We start from the raw sequence: 19,305 nt of genomic DNA, 5'->3' as shown, positions 1-19,305 counted from the left end.
GGCTCTGCCTTCTAGATAGCAGTAGTAAATTAGTGAAAGTACTAAAAGTCTCTGATATGCAGAAATAATGGCATAAGCTGTCTTTCTCTCTGTCTCCTCTCCCTCTCTGCCTTGGCTGCCAGGCAGGGAAGGGCCCCCTGTCCAGTGGACACGTGACCCACATGACCTTACCTATCATTGGAGATGACTCACACTCTTTACCCTGCCCCTTTTGCTTTGTATCCAATAAATAACAGCGCAGCCAGACATTCGGGGCCACCACTGGTCTCCGCGCATTGGTGGTAGTGGTCCCCCCGGCCCAGCTGTCTTTTCTTCTATCTCTTAGTCTTGTGTCTTTATTTCTACACTCTCTCGTCGCCGCACACAGGGAGAAGCCCACCGACCCTGTGAGGCTGGCCCCTACAGGCTACCGTGCAAGAGATAATTTCGGGTGATCCAGAAATGCATGTCAGGTTGTGTGTCACGTCCTGAGAAAGATACTCCCTTCCTAGTCTTTTTGAAACTTGGTGAGATAGCCTAAAAGAAGTCTCTACTTGATATTGGCAAGTCTCCAAGACTTGACAGTTCTTAACATCGGTTTTTTTGCTGTTGTTGTTGTTTTTTGTGCGAGTGTGTGTGTGTGTGTGTTTTTTAAACAGAGAAAAGCAAGGCATAAGCTCAGTGGCTTTAGGAGCCAAAGTATCTAGCTAGAACTTAACAATATAGTTTTGTTGCCATTTAACTTATTTTTAGGGTTTCCTTATTCAGCAAGTGATACTGATATAGGTAATAGGATACGCACTTATTTTTTTAAAAGGAAATTTTGTAAATAAAGTGAATCAAATCAAAGAAAAGAATTTAGTAAATAGAACAAATGTTACAGGGATATGATCAAAACTGAAAGTGGGGTAGAGAGAAAACTAAAGTTTGGGAAACTGCATTAAGCCTACTTACATTTCATGCTTATCTTTTTTATGTCTTCATCTCCTCAACGTAACTGTTATATCCTTCAGGGTAAAAGGCTATATTTTAATATCATATGTCTTACTTCAGTTGCCAGGTATCCTATATAGAAACAGACAGTCTAGCATTTCAGTTCTGTCAGTCAAAACAAAACATTTAAAACTAGACACTAAGTCCATCAAAATACCATAATTTCAGCTTTGCTTTATCTTGATTTCCCATTGATCCTTATGTCCATTTAAAATATCATTATAACTTAACTTTGCTTTCTCTTGAATTCTGGTTACTTTTTAATCTTTAATGACTTGGAACACTTCACCTTTCAGTTTTCCACTCTGTTAAATTTCTGATGATCTATAAAAAATATTGCAGATATTCTAATAAAATAGGCACAGAGATCCTCTAATTCAAAGAATGCCATTCTAAAGGAGGGAGAGAAATTATAAACAAGAAAACATAGTGGGCTGCACAGAAGATAAGCAGGTGATTTGATAGAAGGTTCTAGAGGTTGGGAAGAGGGAAAGTGCTAATTTTATAAAGAAGAGTAATCAGGAGTAATCGCCTCTCTGAGAAGACGCAGGTGACATTTAGGCTGAGATCTGAGATTTAATAATAATTTTGACAAGTAGTTATTTTAATCCTAATTTGTTTTGTAAGTATGGTGTTTAGATATTAAGAGTTAAGCCTTCCTATATTAAAAAGTAAAAAAATAAGAGATGCTGGTAAGGTTGTGGAGAAAAGAAAATGCTTATATTGTGGGAGTGTAAATTAGTTCAACCATTGTGGAAAGCAGTACGGCAATTCCTCAAACAGCTAAAAACAGAACTACCATTTGATCCAGCAATCCCATTACTGGGTATACACCCAAAAGAATATATATCGTTCTACCATAAAGGCATATGCACACATATGTTCATTGCAGCACTATTATCAATAGCAAAGTCACGGAATCAACCTAAATGCCCATCAATGACAGGTTAGATAAAGAAAATGTGGTACACACACACACACACACACACACACATATATATATACATCATGGAATACTACACAGCCATAAAAAAGAATGAGATTATGCCCGATGGATGGAGCTGGAGGTCATTATCCTTAGCAAACTAACGCAGAGATAGAAAAACAAATACTGCATGTTTTCACTTACAAGTGGGAGCTAAATGATGAGAACTCATGAACGCAGAGGGGAACAACAGACACTGGGGCCTACTTGAGAGTGGAGGGTGGGAGAAGGGAGAGGATTGGAAAAAAATAACTATTGGGTACCAGGCTTAGTACCTGGGTGACAAAATAATCTGTATAACAAACTCCCATGACATGAGTTTACCTATGTAACAAACCTGCACATGTACCCCTGAACTTAAAAGTTAAAAAAACAAACAAGAGTTAAGCTGCCTCTCATTGTGGAAAAAGTTGTGCCCACCCTCTGTTCTACCCACAGTTCACATGGCTCATCTGTTTGGGGGTTCAGGTTACTTATCTCACACTCAAATAGAAGCAAAGCTTTGTACATAGATAGCTTATCAACCAGACTTTAAAACAAACAAGTAAACAACCAAAAAAAAAACCTTTCACCATTCAGGCCTGTTAGTCAAACAAGGAAAATTCTTGTGGATTTCTGGTTGGCAGCCTATAACCTGGGAAAAGATTAAGACTATAAAGATGCCCTGTATCCGTTATCATATTATTATTCAACAATGAAATGATCTAGAAATGGGGCATAAAGGGTGTTGGCTTTTCCTACTCTTTTAGTTCTTGTTATTTTCCCCTATTCTTTCATATTTGTTAAAAACCAAAAGCAACCCCACCCAAAGAGTACACAGTGAATTGCTGCTTACTCAAGACAGCTCCTGGCTGAGAGTTGAACTGAGGTTAAAGGATGCAAAAAAGGCAAAACAAACAAAAACCTGAAAGCACAATTTCAAATTTGTCAAGGTAAAATTCACATGGAGTTGCCCAAATTAAATAACCCTCATTTACATTTCAGTAGGGCATGAAATGTCTGGTATAATCTGTAGAAGACAGGCGTAGAGTTTTATTTTGGAAAAAATTCCATCGTCCATTTTTTCGCCACTCGCATTTCTCCTGCTTTGCTTTTGAAGTTTCACATTAACTCAGTCTCAGTACCAAACACAGCAGTATCTCAAAGGGTCAGTGATATTTTAAACAAACCTGGGAATGCTGAGGGTTAGGAACACCATTCAAAAGATGTGTAATTTCTACCAGGAAATGGATCTGTCATCATTTTTGTCTAACAGATGCTGAAAATGAAAATAACAAATTTAAAAGAGAATTTGCAAGCAGGAAGAATATGAAGAGTGAGAAGAACTAAAAAACACTTCAAATGGGACATTAAAAGATGATCATTTATTTAATTTTATTTAACAAAGACAAGAATTCTAAAAGTTGAATATTTTCAACATATTTCCTTGTGGGAGAATGGCTGAAAATATCAAGGGCACAGGAGGATAGACTTTATCTCTTACTATGATTAACTGCACGAGGGCTAGTCATTAAGCCATTCTTATCCCAGTTGCCAAATTCATAGCCAGTAATACCCATAGGTCAGGTGACAGGCTGATATTTCCCTTAAACTGAGTGCTACTCCCTATTATGCCATGATTTTCCTTTGTGACAATGGGACATTTAAACTCTCTGGACCCCCCTTTTGTTTTTTTGAGACAGGGTCTTGTTTTGTCACTCAGGCTACAGTGCAGTGGCCCCATCACAACTCAATGCACCCTCCACCTCCCAACCTCGATCAATCCTCCCACCTCAGCTTCCCGGGTAGCTGGAACTGCAGGTGCACACCACCATGCCCGGCTAGTTTTTTGTATTTTTTGTAGAGATGGGGTTTCACCACGTTGCCCAGGCTAGTCTGGAACTCCTGGGCTCAAGCAATCCTCCCACCTCAGCCTCCCAAAGTGCTGAGATTACAGGCATGAGCCACTGTGCCCAGCGTGGATCCATTTTTTAAATCTCCAACAAACAATGGCTTTCTACTGTGTGCCTGGCTCTGATCTAGACATGGAAGAGACAAAGTTGGGTTAGATAAGGTCTAATTCAAGGAATGCCACTCTAAAAGAAAGAAAAATTATAAACAAGAAAACATAGTAGGCTGTACAGAAGATAAGCAGGTGATTTGATAGAAGCTTCTAGAGGTGGGGAAGAGGCAAATGGTAATTTTATAAAATCAGGTAATCAGGAAAGCCCTCTCTGAGAAGGTGACCTATAAGTTGAGATCTGAAGAAGAAAGAGTGAGCTATGGAAAGAGGCAAGTGAAAAACTGAAGAAGAACACTGAAGACCAGCAGAACAGCATGAGCAAAAGTCCCAAGGTGGGAAATAGCTTGGCATGCTGGGCATAGAAAAATGGCCAGTGGGGCTGCCTTTCTGATCACACCAGAGGTCTGGGGTTTATTCAAGGTAATGAGAAGCCACTGGGGTTCCACTAAAGTGAACTACTTTTCTCAATAAATTAAGCTTAGCCATTTTAGGTACTAAACTTTAAACCATTTTTCAATGGGAGTTTCTTTCACATTACAGTAGTCTCCCCTCATAACAAGAGACACCTCCCAAGACGCCAGTAGATGCCTGAAACCTCAGATAGTACTAAACCCTGTATCTGCTGTTCGTTTGATCTGATAACCTAGATGGCTACTACGTGACTAATGGATAGACAGCACTGGACAAAGGGATGATTCACGCTCTGGGCGATTTCATCATGCTACTCAGAATGATGTGCAATTAAAAACTTATGAATTGTTTATTTCTGGAATTTTTCGTTTAATATTTTGGGACTGCAGTGAACTGCAGTTAATTTAATAGGTAACTATGGAAAGTGAATCCATCGATGAGAGAGAACTGCTTATAGATTTTCTGCTCTTAGACTGAGTACACAGAACTTAACTTCTTTTGTCAATTTAGGCTCATGATTACTATTTGGTGCTCTGTCATCAGGGGAAGGACAGAAGTATGTAAACCCAGATCACTGTGCTTTTATAGTATACTTTCTTCTGCTGCTGCTACCAGCAAACACTTCTTGCTGTATCAGGTTGTCCTAGCTGTCTTATTTGGATGAGACAGCTTCAGCTATGGCCATGAGGCCATGACTCTGTCTTTTCTATTCAACCAAGCACATGGGGTTTGTGATAGTCATTGCTGCCTAGAGGCCATTTCTATTACTGGGCCCTTGGAATACAAAAGCAGACCAATCCCATATAGTTGCCTTTTCCCACCTTTATTTCCAGGTTCACAACAGTGTCACACATGGTAGGGTTTGTCCAAAGTTTGGCCACCAGACTTGTCAGATGTGGCTGGCAGAATTCTAAAAATAGCTCCCCTGAGGTTTCCCTCCTGTGGTTATTCAATCAAACACTAATCTAGGTACTACTGTGAAGGGGTTTTGCAGATACAATTAAAGTCCCAAGTCAGTAGACCTTAAAATACAGAGATATCCAGATGGGCTTAATTGAATCACATGAGCTCTTTAAAAGCAGGAAGTTTTCTCTGGCTGGTAGCAAAAGAAGTCAGAGTGATGTGAAGCATAGGGTGGATTCAACATGCTGGCCTTGGCTTGAACATGGAGAAGCCTCAAGAGGAGGAACATGGCGCTGCCTCCAGAGGCTGGGAGGGGGTCCTGGCTGACAGCCAGCAAGGATCTGTGGACTCAAGTCCTACAACCACAAGAAACCCAATCTGCCAATCACAGGCATGTGTTTGGAAAAGGGCCCCAAGTCCAGGTGAAAGCACAGCTAACCAACACCTTGATTTCTAGCCTGAGCAGAGGACACACACACACCATGCCAGATTTCTGAGCTTCAGAACTATGAGCTCATAAATGGAGGTTGTTTTAAGCTAATCATTTTGTGGTGGCTGGTTACACTGACAGAAAACTAATATACTTGGTGAAATGAGTGTCTAGTAAGTTTGACAAAGAATGATAAAATAAATGAATGTGCTTTTGTTCTATCATCTGTACAAATGTCCACATAATAGCATGACATAATGGAGCATAAAATTAAGGGCCAGCAGCTCTGGGTTCAGACTGTGCTACCAGCCACTTGTGTGACTCACAAAAATGAATTTTCTTTCTCTGGGCCTTTTTCCTATAAATGAGAGAAGTGCTCAAAATGACTATTAAGGTCTTTTCAAGCTCTGATAGTCTCTAAGTTTAATAATTCCTTATTACATTAGAAAACAACTAAAAACAAATATGCACATTTTCCTCTATATATTTTCCTTTCTTTCTTTTTCTTTTCTTTTCTTTTTTTTTTTTAAGAGACAGGGTCTCACTGTGTCATCCAAGCTGGTCTCAAACTCCTGGCTTCAAGTGATCCTCTGGCCCTGGCCTCCCAAAGCTCTGGGATTATAGGTATGAGCCACTGCACCCGGCCTATGTTGAATTTGCTAATGACACTCATTTTTCCCAGCTAATTAGCATACCTGTATCTCAAGGTCACAATAGTTAAGGAAGGCTGCTGAAAAAGGAATCTACTTATACTGTTTTGTTTTTCAAGACAGGGTCTTGCTCTGTAGCTCAGGCTGGAGTGCAGTGGTGCGATCACAGTTCACTGCAGCCTCAACCTCCTGGGCTCAAGCCATCTCCTGCTTCAGCCTCCCAAGTAGCTAGCACTACAGGCATGTGCCACCACAACCAGCTAATTTGTTTTATTTTTTGTAAAGACGGGGTCTACTTGTGTTGCCCAGGCTGGTCTCAAACTCCAAGACTCAAGCAATCCCCCTGCCTTGGCCTCCCAAAGTGTCAGGATTACAAGCATGAGCCACTATGCCTGGCCAGAATCTGCTTATACTGATCTTAAATATATTCAACATATGATTGGTGCATTTATCTTTAGCTCTGGTTACAATACCACCTCAGAGGCTTTTCGATCTTGAAATTAACTAAATATTTAGGCATTTTACATAGATCATCTTTGCATAAAAGCTGAGTTAACATAATCCTAAAACTTGTTTAAAACACAATCTGGGTGCCAAACCAGGGGGAGGAGAAATGGGGGAAGGGAAATGGTTTATCTAAACACATGACTTAAAGCCCAAAAAATGCTCCCTGACAAAAATGACCATATAGGTTTGGGGGCCTCTGTTCAAATTTTTCATATCTGTCCTTTCAGTTTTTTCACTACTAATTTTTATTTTAAAACAAACAGAAAGAAGGGTCTTTACACACATTCCCCTTTGTTATTTCAAATGTGTTCAAGTTATGTTAAAGTTGCATGCCATTCTTAACTGAAGCATTATGAAACAAAAATCTCTCTAGAAAAACTATCTGCAGCATCTCTCAAAGGCTTATGCCACAGTTCAAGTACGTTTGCAGATTGAGAACCTGAGCATGTGCAAAACGCAATGCGTGAAAGTGGGAAGAACTGGAAGGGGTAAAAGAGAGAAAAAGAGAGAGCGCTGTTTGCAGTGTTTTGATAGGCACAAGTTTTCCTTGCCATTCAACTGCTAAATTCTCTGTACTTAAGCTGAACTCTGGGTCATGGCAGAGAGTGCAGGAGCACTTTCTATAAAAAGCAGTGTGCACTGCAATGCGAGAAGAGGCTTCCTGGCACACGGTAGCAGAGAATAAAAACAGTGCAGCACGGAAATCTAGATCAAACTACGTAAGAGACTCTCCATAGGGAGGAGGATCTAGAAATCTGTATCAAACCTACTGTCTATTATGCATATGTAGTGTATAGGAAGGAAGGTCTTATTACCAATGGTACAAAGACGAGCCACAAAGTGAATCCCCTAACATGAGGACCAATATCTTATGGTCCAATGATGGTCTTGGAGGGAAGGCAGAGAGCTAAATGGAACTTTATTTTGAAAAATAACATAATAATCAAAATAAGGTAATCTTATATTTATGTAAGATTTATGTTCTTATTTCAACTGTGTATGAAATCACAAAGACGAAGTGCTGATGAGAGATACAATTTTTTCTACAAGATTTTATGATAATGCTGTAAGATAGCCTTTAAGTTTGGCTTTATTACAGCACTATCAAAAAGATTATCATTCTTGCAAAAGCAATTGAGAGCCTCATCAATTTTCCCCAAATCCATCCTCATTCTTTTGATTCAAATCACTCTTTTCAAGTGCCCATCAAGTCATCAACTCCTGTGTTTTCTCTTCATTAAGTGTTCTAATATGCCAGCTCCTCCTTTGTCTATGACACGGTACACAATTCAAGAGGTCTTGATATGGTTTGGCTGTATCTCCACCCAAATCTCAACTTGAATTGTTTGTCCCAAAATTCTCACGTGTTGTGGGAGGGACCCAGGGGGAGATAATTGAATCAAGGGGGCCGGTATTTCCCATCCTATTCTTATGATAGTAAGTCTCATGAGATCTGATGGGTTTATCAGGGGTTTCTGCTTTTGCTTCCTCCTCATTCTCTCTTGCCACCACCATGTAAGAAGTGCCTTTCACCCTCCGCCATGATTGTGAGGCCTTCCCCAGCCAAGTGGAACTGTAAATCCAATTAAACCTCTTTCTTTTGTAAATTGCCCAGTCTCAAGTATGTCTTTATCAGCAGTGTAAAAATGGACTAATACAAGTCTCCAATACCATGTTCATAGACTTCATAAAGTCACAGATGTCTTGAATGATTTACAATTTCTGTTTGCCCTGCTTTTTTGTTTTGTTTTGTTTTGTTTGAGACAGGCTCTCTGTCACCCAGGCTGGAATGGAGTGGTGCAATCATAGCTCGCTGCAGCCTCGAACTCCTGGGTTCAAGCAATCCTCCCGCCTCAGCTTCCCGAGTAGCTGGGACTACAGGCATGGACCACCACACTTGGCTAATTTTTAAAATTTTTAGTAGAGACCAGTTCTTGCTGTGTTGCCCAGTCTGGTCTTGAATTTCTGGGCTCAAGTGATCCTCCCATCTCAGCCTCACAAAGTGCTGGGATTACAGGCATGAGCCACTGTGCCTGGCATGCTTCTGATTATTTATCTGTCATTCAGAGACAGACCAGGACACAGACAAGATATCCTAAAATAAATCAAAGTATTAAGCAGGGAGGACTATTTGAGCTGTGATTAATTTTATTAGTGATCAGTCATCAGTTAATATTTTTGATTAATCATAACTTCAGGGACTCAGATAATGAAAACATAGATAAACAAGGATGCCTTGGCCCACAATTATGCTTAATACCAATGCCTGGTTTCTTTACACAATATGGGTTTGAATATTCTCAAATAATTCCCTGTTGTCTTCAAGAGTCCCAAGTAAAAGAAGCCCTCCAGAGATTGTTCTAAAGAAATACCAGGCTGGCTGGACTCCACTCACTGCTGCAGCCAAGATTCTGGCATTCTGAGGGAGTAAAGCCAAGTAAGCAGAAAGCTTCACAAGGATTCACTCTGAGGGTGCAACATGGAGACAGCATGAGATGCATGGAGACAGCATGAGATGCACCCTGGCCAAAGAGGCCACAACAAGACTAACATCTGGAACCGGTCATTTGTCTATTTCCATTTTCCCTATTAAAGGCCTTAAGAACCTTTTGGTATTAATAATCTAAACAAGGTTCCTGATAGAAAACAGCACAAATTTCTTCCTCAGTCATTTCTTGGAGAGCTTTCCAACAGTGTCAAATAAGGACATGCTCTTCTACAATGATTGAGGCGGGAGGTTTGTGATATGGGTAGATTCAGAGGATCCATAAATCCCCATAAGTGTTGTGCCAAATTTCTTAGAGAGTCCACAGTATTCACTGGATTTTTGAAGGGGTCTCTGATAATACCATTCCTATCAAAAACTTCCTGTGTACATAATTTTCCTATTCAGTCCTCTAGGCCCATCACAGCACATCACCAGGAATTTCTATGTACCATATTTCCTCGTTTCTCAAACACCTCTTTTTCTGCAATCAGAATGCATCTTCTTTGTTTTGTTTTGTGGGGCTTTAAAAAAACTTTTTTTTTTTGAGACAAGGTCTCACTCTGTCGCCCAGTCTGGAGGGCAGTGGTAATGATCACGGCCCCCTGCAGCCTCAACCTCTCGAACTCAAGCAATCCTCCCACCTCAGCCTCTGGAGTAGCTGAGAGTAAGGCACATGCCAACACACCAAACTTGTATGTGTGTGTGTGCAGAGATGGGTTGTGTGTGTGTGTGTGTGTGGAGACAGGGTGTGTGTGCGTGTGTGTGTGTGTGCAGAGATGGGTTGTGTGTGTGTGTGTGTGTGTGGAGACAGGGTGTGTGTGTGTGTGTGTGTGTGTGTGTGTGTGTGTGTGTGTAGACAGGTCTCACTATGTTGAACTGCTGGGCTCAAGTGATCCTCCTGCCTCAGCCTCCCAAACTGTTGGGATTACAGGCGTGAGCCACTGAACCCAGCCCAGAATGCATTTTATAATCCTTCTTTATCTTTAACGAGATGTTTCCCTCTTGCTCCTCAAAAGTGATTATTAAATTGATGATAAGCCTTTGAATTAATGACATTTAAGCAGTGCAGGAACTGGCCCTACACCAAATATCTCAGTAAAAGGTATACTGCACATTCCTAAACAAAGAAAAACCCTTAGACAGATACTGCAGTGTCTCCATAAGGACAAAGGGCTAGATCTAGTCAGCTGGGCATCAGAACACCTGAAACACATCTGAGTTGATGTCATATCACCACTGGACACTAGTCAAGTTTCATATGCTTATACAACATGTACTGCATGCTACTGTGTGCCAGATAATATGCCACCTGAAAATGTTACTGATCTGGGTGAGGGAACTGGCAAGATCCCCAGAGGGGAGGGTGTAGAGATCCTGGATGAGAAGCCAGGGAGTGTGGACTAACAAGGAACCTGAGTGTTCTTAAGAGACACAGAAAACAAAGCTGGAGAGAAAACAGGACCAACTGAATGACTCCAGAAGAGTTGAGGTTGCATGGGAAGTATAATTCATCAACTTGTTAGAAACCATATTTATTTATAACACAGAGTACAGGTAGCCTTGGGAATTTTCAATTATAAGAATAAAGGGACTCTACGAGAAGCCAAAGGGGTAGATGAAGGCTCAGATAAAATTCTGACCACGGGAGCAGAGAAAGCAAGCATAACCTGATGTGGGCTCTGCATTGAGTGAACATTACAAAAAATTCTCAGGAAAATCCCATATATGGGGCCTAACATTCTTATATTTCATGGAAAGAATGAGATAAACAGATCTTGATGATTGCCTAGTGGTATTTAACAACAGCCCCCAAAGTCTGGGTGCCCCTTCCCAGAGACGGGCTGTGGGGTTAGAATGCATAATATTTGTACAGCTCTCGCTTAAAAACGCCTTTGCTCAGACAGCATACTTGCTTGCCATATATCATGTATTTTAAAATGGGGAAACTTGTCCCTTGGTGGTCCAAAGGAGACAAGAAAATTATGATCAGATACCAACAGGGACCCAAGTCTGAAGAGTGTGGTTCTAGCACCCCATCCCAAATGGGCAATGTCAACCAAGGTTCTGTGGGAAGTCCTCTTTAGTGCCAAACGGAGACAGCTCTGTGCCCCTATCTCAGGCAGATGGTGGAGAGACCTACCTTCAGGCAGAGGTAATACCAAGTCACTACATCTAAAAGAAAACAGGGGACACGGTAAAATTCTTTTGGTTGGTCTCTTGTCAGTTGGCACTCCATAAGTTTTACCTCACTAAATTAAAAAAGAATAAAAGGACAGTCTTGTCCATACAGGACAGGCTGCCTTAATTTTGGCAAGTCCCAAAATAGTGAACCAGCATACCAGGCAGTGTTCTCCAGGGTCAGGACTTGAAGAGCCTATTAGAAAGGAAGAAGGTGGTGAAACAAGCAGGTGCTTGAACTAGACTGTTGAAAGCTACAAACCAAGGAGAAATGGACTCCAGCTACGATGGACCACATCTGTATATATCTAGTGCTCAAAGACTTTTTGCATGAAAGTTTTAAAAATGAAAAGTTTTTCAGTTTAAGATAACTAACCACTGCACCGTACAGGGCTAGAAAAAGGTACACGAGAAGGAAAAAGGGAATTATTTACGGCATAAGTGCAGGTGACCAATCTGTTTGCTTGTTGACTCTCTCAGCACCTATAGAGTGGCTGGTACAGAGTTTATACCCAATAAATATTCACTGAATTAAATTTCAGAGGCTCAAAATTTTGAAGAGCAGCTCACCTTCCCTTGTATGTCAAGAATGAGAGCGGTAGTGGGGATCCAGTGAGGACAATCCTGGTTGGTGTGGGCGTTCATTTTGTCAAGCTAAACCACAGAACAACTTACATGGACTAGCTAGTGCAAGGTGTTATAAGTTATATCCTCTCCATGACATTGTGGCTACAATCATCTTAACACAAAAAAGCACAGTTGGGGCCGGGTGCTGTGACTCATGCCTGTAATCCCAGCACTTTGGGAGGCCAAGGTGGGAGGATCACAAGGTCAGGAGTTCAAGACCATCCTGGCCAAGATGGTGAAACCCCATCTCTACTAAAAATACAAAAAAATTAGCCAGGTGTAGTGGAGGGTGCCTGTAATCCCAGCTACTCAGGAGGCTGAGGCAGAGAATTGCTTGAACCCAGGAGGCAGAGGTTGCAGTGAGCCGAGATGGCACCACTGCACTCCAGCCTGGGTGATAGAGCGAGACTCCGTCAAAAAAGAAAAAAAAGTACAGCTGGGATGCTAAAAAATATATACAGTAACAGCCAATTGCCAGTGGTAATGGGATGACTGATCTCCCAAAGAGTAAATATAAGTACCTTTGAATAGCTGAAAAAATGGTCCACAGAACTGTCAGGTCCATTTTTTAAACATAACTTTGCACTCTTCTATCACCAGTGCCCCAGCACTCCACCCTATCACCTCCACCAAGGTATCAAGGCTTTTCTCTGTTTGCAGACACACTATGGTACATAGGATGTTGAGGGGGAATGAGAAAGTCATCTCTAGGCAAACACCAAAACAGATGAGAGTACCTCTGACTCAGACAACAGAAAAAGAAATAAAACAACACTCCCAGAAGAGAAACCTCCCCAGTTAGAGGCATCTTTCACTGCACTGCCGAATGTTGGCAGCAAGGATGGCATATGACACCCATAAAATGCAGAGACCAAGAAAGAAAAGTCCCTTGCTCTAGTGGGTCGAATGGTGGCCCACAAAAGGACAGGTCCGTGTCCTCGCCCCCAGAATCTGTGAATGTGACCTTATTTGGAAAAAAAAGTGTAATTAAGGATCTGGAGGCAAGATAATCCTGAATTACCTGAGTGGGCCATAAATCCAATGGCAAATGTCCTTAATAGAGACAGAAGAGCAGCAAAAGACAAGTGGTCACATGAAGATAGAGGCAGAAACTGAAATGACACAGCCACAAGCCAAGGGATGCATGGAGCAACCAGAAACTGGAAGAGGTGAGGAAGGATTCTTCCCTGGAGGGAGCATGGCCTGCCAACACCTTGGTTCAGGACTTCTGGCCTCCAATACTGAGAGAATACATTTCTGTTATTGTAACCCACCCAGTTGGTGGAAGTTGTGATGGTAACTCTAGGAAACTAATCCACATGCCATACCTCCAACTCAGGTATTCCGCTCATGGTCTGTTCACCTCCCATCTGCAAGGTGCAGAAAAGCTTTCTGAATGAACAGCCACAGCAGCCTGGGGACTCCCTAAGATAGGGCCCTCCTCTACTCTGAGTGGCCAGGTTGTGGCTGATTATTTAGTCAGAAGATCTGGACTCACATCTCAGAGCTGGAAGGACCCTTAAAGGATGATAAGATCCTCAAGATGGACATACTACCACCCTGACAGTAATCAAGACCTGAAAGTTAGCTAACTGGCCTAAAGTCTGACTAGATTAGACCCCAGCCCAAATCCCAAACTGATCCTCCTTCTGCTACTCCAAATAATACACAGAGGCACCAGGGCCTAAATAAGCAATAAATATTGGTGCTTCCTCTTTTCTCTTTTTACATTTCCAGCCTTCCTTAAAGGTTCCTAAAACAACTACCATTTTAAGAAAAGGTCTGGCCAGGTATGGTGGCTCATGCCTGTAATCCCAGCACTTTGGGAGGTCGAGGCGGGCGGATCACTTGAGGTCAGAAGTTGGAGATCAGCCTGGCCAACATGGTGAAACCCTATCCCTACTAAAAACACAAAAATTTGCTGGGCGTGGTGGTGCATGCCTGTAATCTCAGCTGCTCAGGAGGCTGAAGCAGGAGAATCGCTTGAACCTGGGAGGTGGAGGTTGCAGTGAGCTGAGATCGCACCACTGCACTCCAGCCTGGGCTACAAAGTGAGACTCTGTCTCGGAAAGGGAAGGGGAAGGGGAGGGGGAAGGGGAAGGGGAAGGGAAAGGGAAAGAGAAAGGGAAAGAGGAAGGGAAAGGGAAAGAGAAAGGGAAAGAGGAAGGGAAAGGAAAAGAGGAAGGGAAAGGGGAAGGGAAAGGGAAAGGGAAAGGTCTTATTCCCACTTCTCAAAGATCTACCAACCTAGAATCTACTTCACAGGAAACACACCACAGGAGTAACTTGGTTTGCAAGCAAGATGGGCTCTCCTGACAGATGCTAGCCTTCCATGGGACCCATTCCACATTCCTGAACAGTTTTCTTTACTTCTATAACTCATATAGTCATCTTTGCGTTGTGTATTTACTTGGGAGGGGCCCTCTCTAATCTAAATAGGTATCCATCATAATTCAGCCTGAGATAAGTTTAAAACGAGGGCAGATGCACAGAACTTTCTATGACCTTGAGGTTGACTTTCTGGGTCAATAACTCAAATTGGGTGTCACTGTAGGAAACATGGCATTCTGATAACAATAGTGGAACCAAACAAAAAATAAATGCAGCAAAAAAAGGATCACCTTAAGGATTTCTTGTATGAACCAGGAATAGAAAAAGAAATGAATAGAGTTGTTTAGGAAAAAGAACATGCAGCATTGATACTACTTCTTTCTTGCAAGTAAAACTTTAAGAACCTATCCCAAAAACTTATAAAAAAAAAAAAATCCCACCACTAGTTTAACTGTTAATTGTTGCAGTCACAAAAAGGAAAGTATATATGCTAATCAAAATGAAGTAAATATAATCAGTTTTAATCCAACATGGAAACCCCATGATGAGACTGAAGACATCCCTCAAATGCATGTGGGTTCCCTCTCTCTCCGCCTTCAGCTTTCTGCCTGTCCTGCCCCTCCCCATTCACTCCTCCACTACACACACAGACACACACACCCTACCCATACCTAAAAGTTTGTTCTCTCTATAAACTCATCTGTGAAAGAAACAAGGTTGTATTTTATCTCTGGGCAAGATCAAAATGCAGGCAGACATCAGAAAGATGCACTCAGCTGAGACCTTCCAAGGCCCTCTTCAGCTCACAAGTGGGCCCAGGAGAGACAATGTGCCATTACTTTTCTAGGTATTAAGAACAAAGCAACCTCCTCCAAATACTTATTCTCATGAAATGACCTGGTCAATAGTTTTCATTTATTGGCAGTAGGCCACAGGGCCCTTTGACAAATTAATAAATGCTATGAACTTTTCTCCTTAGCAAGTCCATATGCCAACACCCTGTATGCCACTGCAGAGGGCTCACAGACATGACCACTACGCCCCTGTCCATATTGATCCATGGATCCTAGAGTGAGAAGCCCTGCTCACCAAATCAGTTGGCTCATTCACATTCCAGCTACCTCCCTCCCACTCTGCCCCTCATACTTGCTCTTTGTGTCTATTCCCTCTGCTTGTACCAATCCTCCTTTGATTCTGATGAATAAACAGACAAAGTCAACTACATGGTAGCTGGAGTTTAGAACATTGTACTGAAAAGTCTTGAGCCAAAGAAAAAATACTGATACCTATCCAAGGAAACAGCCTACCTTCTGGGTAAAATTGATCTGAACTTCCAAACACTGATTCTGATGCATTAATATTGGCCCCAACCAAAGAACAGCAAAAGGACAATACTCATAATGATTGGATTTTAGGGTTGGAGAGATGACAGTGGCAAAAATGTAGGCTTACTGGAACTGGTGAGTGATATGGCTCAGGTCCTGAACCTGTTCATAGAGAGGAACATATTCATCACTTGGCCTCTGAATCCTTTGCAACAAAAACTGGACGGTAGTGCTCGCTACTATTCTCATCTCTCTCTCTCTCTCTCTCTCTCTCTCTCTCTCTCTCTCTCTCTCTCTCTCTCTGGAAATTCAACTATAAAACTTCAGCAGGACATTTCTGTGCTTTTTTCAATTTTTTTTTTTTGAGACGGAGTCTCACTCTTTCACCCAGGCTGGAGTGAAGTGCTGCAGTCTTGGCTCACTGCAACCTCCGTCCCCCAGGTTCAAGCGATTCTCCTGCCTCAGTCTCCCAAGTAGCTAGGATTACAGGCACCCGCCACCATGCCTGGCTAATTTTTGTATTTTTAGTAGAGATGGGATTTCACCATGTTGTCCAGGCTGGTCTCAAACTCCTGACCTCAGGTGATCCATCCGCCTAGGCCTCCCATAGTGCTATGATTATAGGCATGAGTCACCGCACCCGACCTGTTTAATGTACTCTTACCATATGGACACAAAATTAATAAAACTGGCCTGAATTTCAGAATCATGTTTCCCTCCAATTTTAAGTCCTAAGATTTTTAAAGTATTATTATTTTGTTTTCTTGCTTTATATCCCCTTCTAACCTCTGTTTTTAATGTTCTTAAAAAAAAAAAAAAGAGCTAAGGAAAGTATAGGAATTGTCTCAGGAAATGGAAGGCTGACTAAAATCAATTGTTAACTATCAATAAGTAGCTTCTTCAGCATGGCCACAAGGATGCTGGTGGTCACACTTGCTTTTACAACATGGCAACACAACCACCAGGAACCAGAGCTCTGGGCACAATTATATATTTTTCATAAATTCAAAGAAAGCCAGCAGATGGCAAGAAATTAAAATACATATTTTATATATATATTTAATACACACAAGTACGTATAGTCATATATACTCATATATATATACATATTCACATATGCACACATATTCATATATACACACATGCACACCCAACCTAATTTTACTGCTGGTGCTAGAGACAGTGTTACAAACTTCCCAACCAATTCCTGATCCCTGGGCTCTAATAAGCCTTCTGACCTGAGACTTTCTCTGGTGTGGCATTTAGTATATGGTTTCTGCCATATACTAAAAATTACTAAGAAAAGGAAAAGGCATCCTGAATCGCTTGAAAGTGCCGCGTCTAAAGTGCCGCATCAAAGCCCGCGTCTGAAAAGAGAAACATGCTCTTGGGTTCTCTTTTTAAAATCCATTCATTCAAAAAAAATGTTTTGTTTAAGACACAAGGTATGATTATGTTGCCCAGGCTGGAGTGCAGTGGCCATTCACAGGTGCAATCACACAGCACACTATAGCCTCAAACTCCTGGGCTCAAGTGATCCACCCGCTTCACGCTCCCGAGCAGCTGGGATTCCAGGCGTACACCACTGCACCTAGTTTAATAATAAATATTTATTGAACGTGGATTCTCAATCAGTATACTCAACGATCTTGGCCAGGGGCTGTTCTAGGTTCTGGGATTATAGTGAAGAACAAGAAAGTCAAGATCCTCGCCTTCATGGATGTCCATTCAGAGTGGCCCAATAATGAACAAAACCCAAGACATTCAACAAATCAACTTGAGTATAGACTAGTTAACATAAAACCACTCAATTTATTGCCTCCAAGTTAATTCAGTGAGTAATAGGTGCTTATTATGTTTCATAGCACTCTACTAAGCACCCTAACAAAAATTTTAAGGTTATAACAGACAGGATCAATCCCTGCCCTCAGCAGGTCAACATCTCCCTGGCATGACAACACACAGAGGTAAGAACTAGGCAGAGAAATTGCCAAAGGGTATTGGTATCCATCCAAAATGCCTTGCATAGCCAACAACTACTGTAGGAGAAAGATGACATTCATCTCAGCAAAGTAGTAATAAGAAGAGATTAAGTTAAGAAGTACTCCAGTATATTCAATGCTAGGCAGCAGCACCACCATCCCTCCCTCCCTCCAAATGAACAAACAAAAAGTCCACATCAATTTACCCCAAGAATGTTGATGATTTCCTTAGTTTGGCTGAGATAAAGCTCTCTTTAGATTTATAGTGAAAACTAACTAGCAATGATTAATTGCAAGAGGACATATTTCTAACCTGAGAGGTCTCTCAGCTCAGTTTCTCCCTCCACCCCATCTCTCTCTCTTCCTCTTTTTTTTTTTTTTTTTTTTTTTACTTTTAAAAATAAAGAGGTAGAAAGTGGGGAACCTTGCTTTTCTGGGCATTGGGTCAAGACCACACAGAGCGTGGGAGCAATGGCAGCTGGCTGGGGCTGGCTAAGGCCGCACTCCCTTTGCTCTGCCTTTGGCCATAACCACTAGACCGCACGTTTGCACTATTTTCCAAATAACCAAAAGGGAAGACTTTTAAAACCATACTAGAAAATAACTTTGTTTTTAGGATGTGTTTACTTGTTCTGGTAAAGGTCATGGGGCAGGATTTTGGGGAACACAACTAAAAAGAATGCAGTAAAACTGGCATCATAAGCTCTCTCAATTTGACCACATTTGAGCCCAGTTCAGCAAATCCAAAGATACATTTTCAAAAATGCGTATCCTGTTTCACACCTCACCACAAAGCAAACAACCTAATTTGCAGACTTTCTAATACTCATAATGCCTCTAGGTCCTCCTGTCAACACGTGTTTTTAAATATCATCTTTGATTTGATCACTAACAAATATTACCACTTTCTGGTTTTTAGAGAATAAGAAAAAGCTGCAGAAATTGACAGAAAAGCCAGCTCCATCATTCTTCAAATGAACAAAGTCTCACTCTTATAAGAACTCTCTTTTGCAAATTGCGTTTCCCACAAAGAAAAAAAAAATTGAAGCGAATCCAACCATAATCTCCACTCCCACAAATCACTGCCCAATATCTGAAAGAGGGTCAATGTAACTGGTGCTGTTGCTGGAGGTGAGAGGTCACACCTCGGAATGTCTAGTAAGATCATATTATGGCCTCAAATGTCTTTAAACCAACAACTACAATATAGATAACAAACTGTATAAGGAAGAATATATGATGTGAGTAGATAGGGTAGAAGATACAATGTTCAAAAGCAATAGATGTATTACAAGGAAATCTACAAAACTGAGATTGAATATATGTCAGAGAGGCTTTAGAAGATGCAGAGAGAGAAATGTAAGTGGTTTGATTATGGAAATGTATGAATTATTACCTAGATGAAGGGAGGATAGTGACAACAGTCCCCAGATACACTGCAAGATGGGAACAGATATAGGATGCTCTCCTGATGTTCAACTATCTGGACATCAGCTGGTGGTGATGTTCCTTTA

The 19,305-nt window shown here is 41.4% G+C and overlaps 1 protein-coding gene across 14 annotated transcripts in view; it reads right to left on the bottom strand.

The window, feature by feature from the left end:
• The window catches only part of ARHGAP26 (Rho GTPase activating protein 26), a 460,401-nt gene that overhangs the window by 263,810 nt on the left and 177,286 nt on the right, over positions 1–19,305 (bottom strand). The window lies entirely within an intron of this gene.

This window comes from Pan paniscus, chromosome 4, assembly GCF_029289425.2.
Source record: "Pan paniscus chromosome 4, NHGRI_mPanPan1-v2.0_pri, whole genome shotgun sequence".
NCBI classification, from domain to species: domain Eukaryota; kingdom Metazoa; phylum Chordata; class Mammalia; order Primates; family Hominidae; genus Pan; species Pan paniscus.
This window is presented reverse-complemented; position numbering and strand designations above follow the sequence as displayed.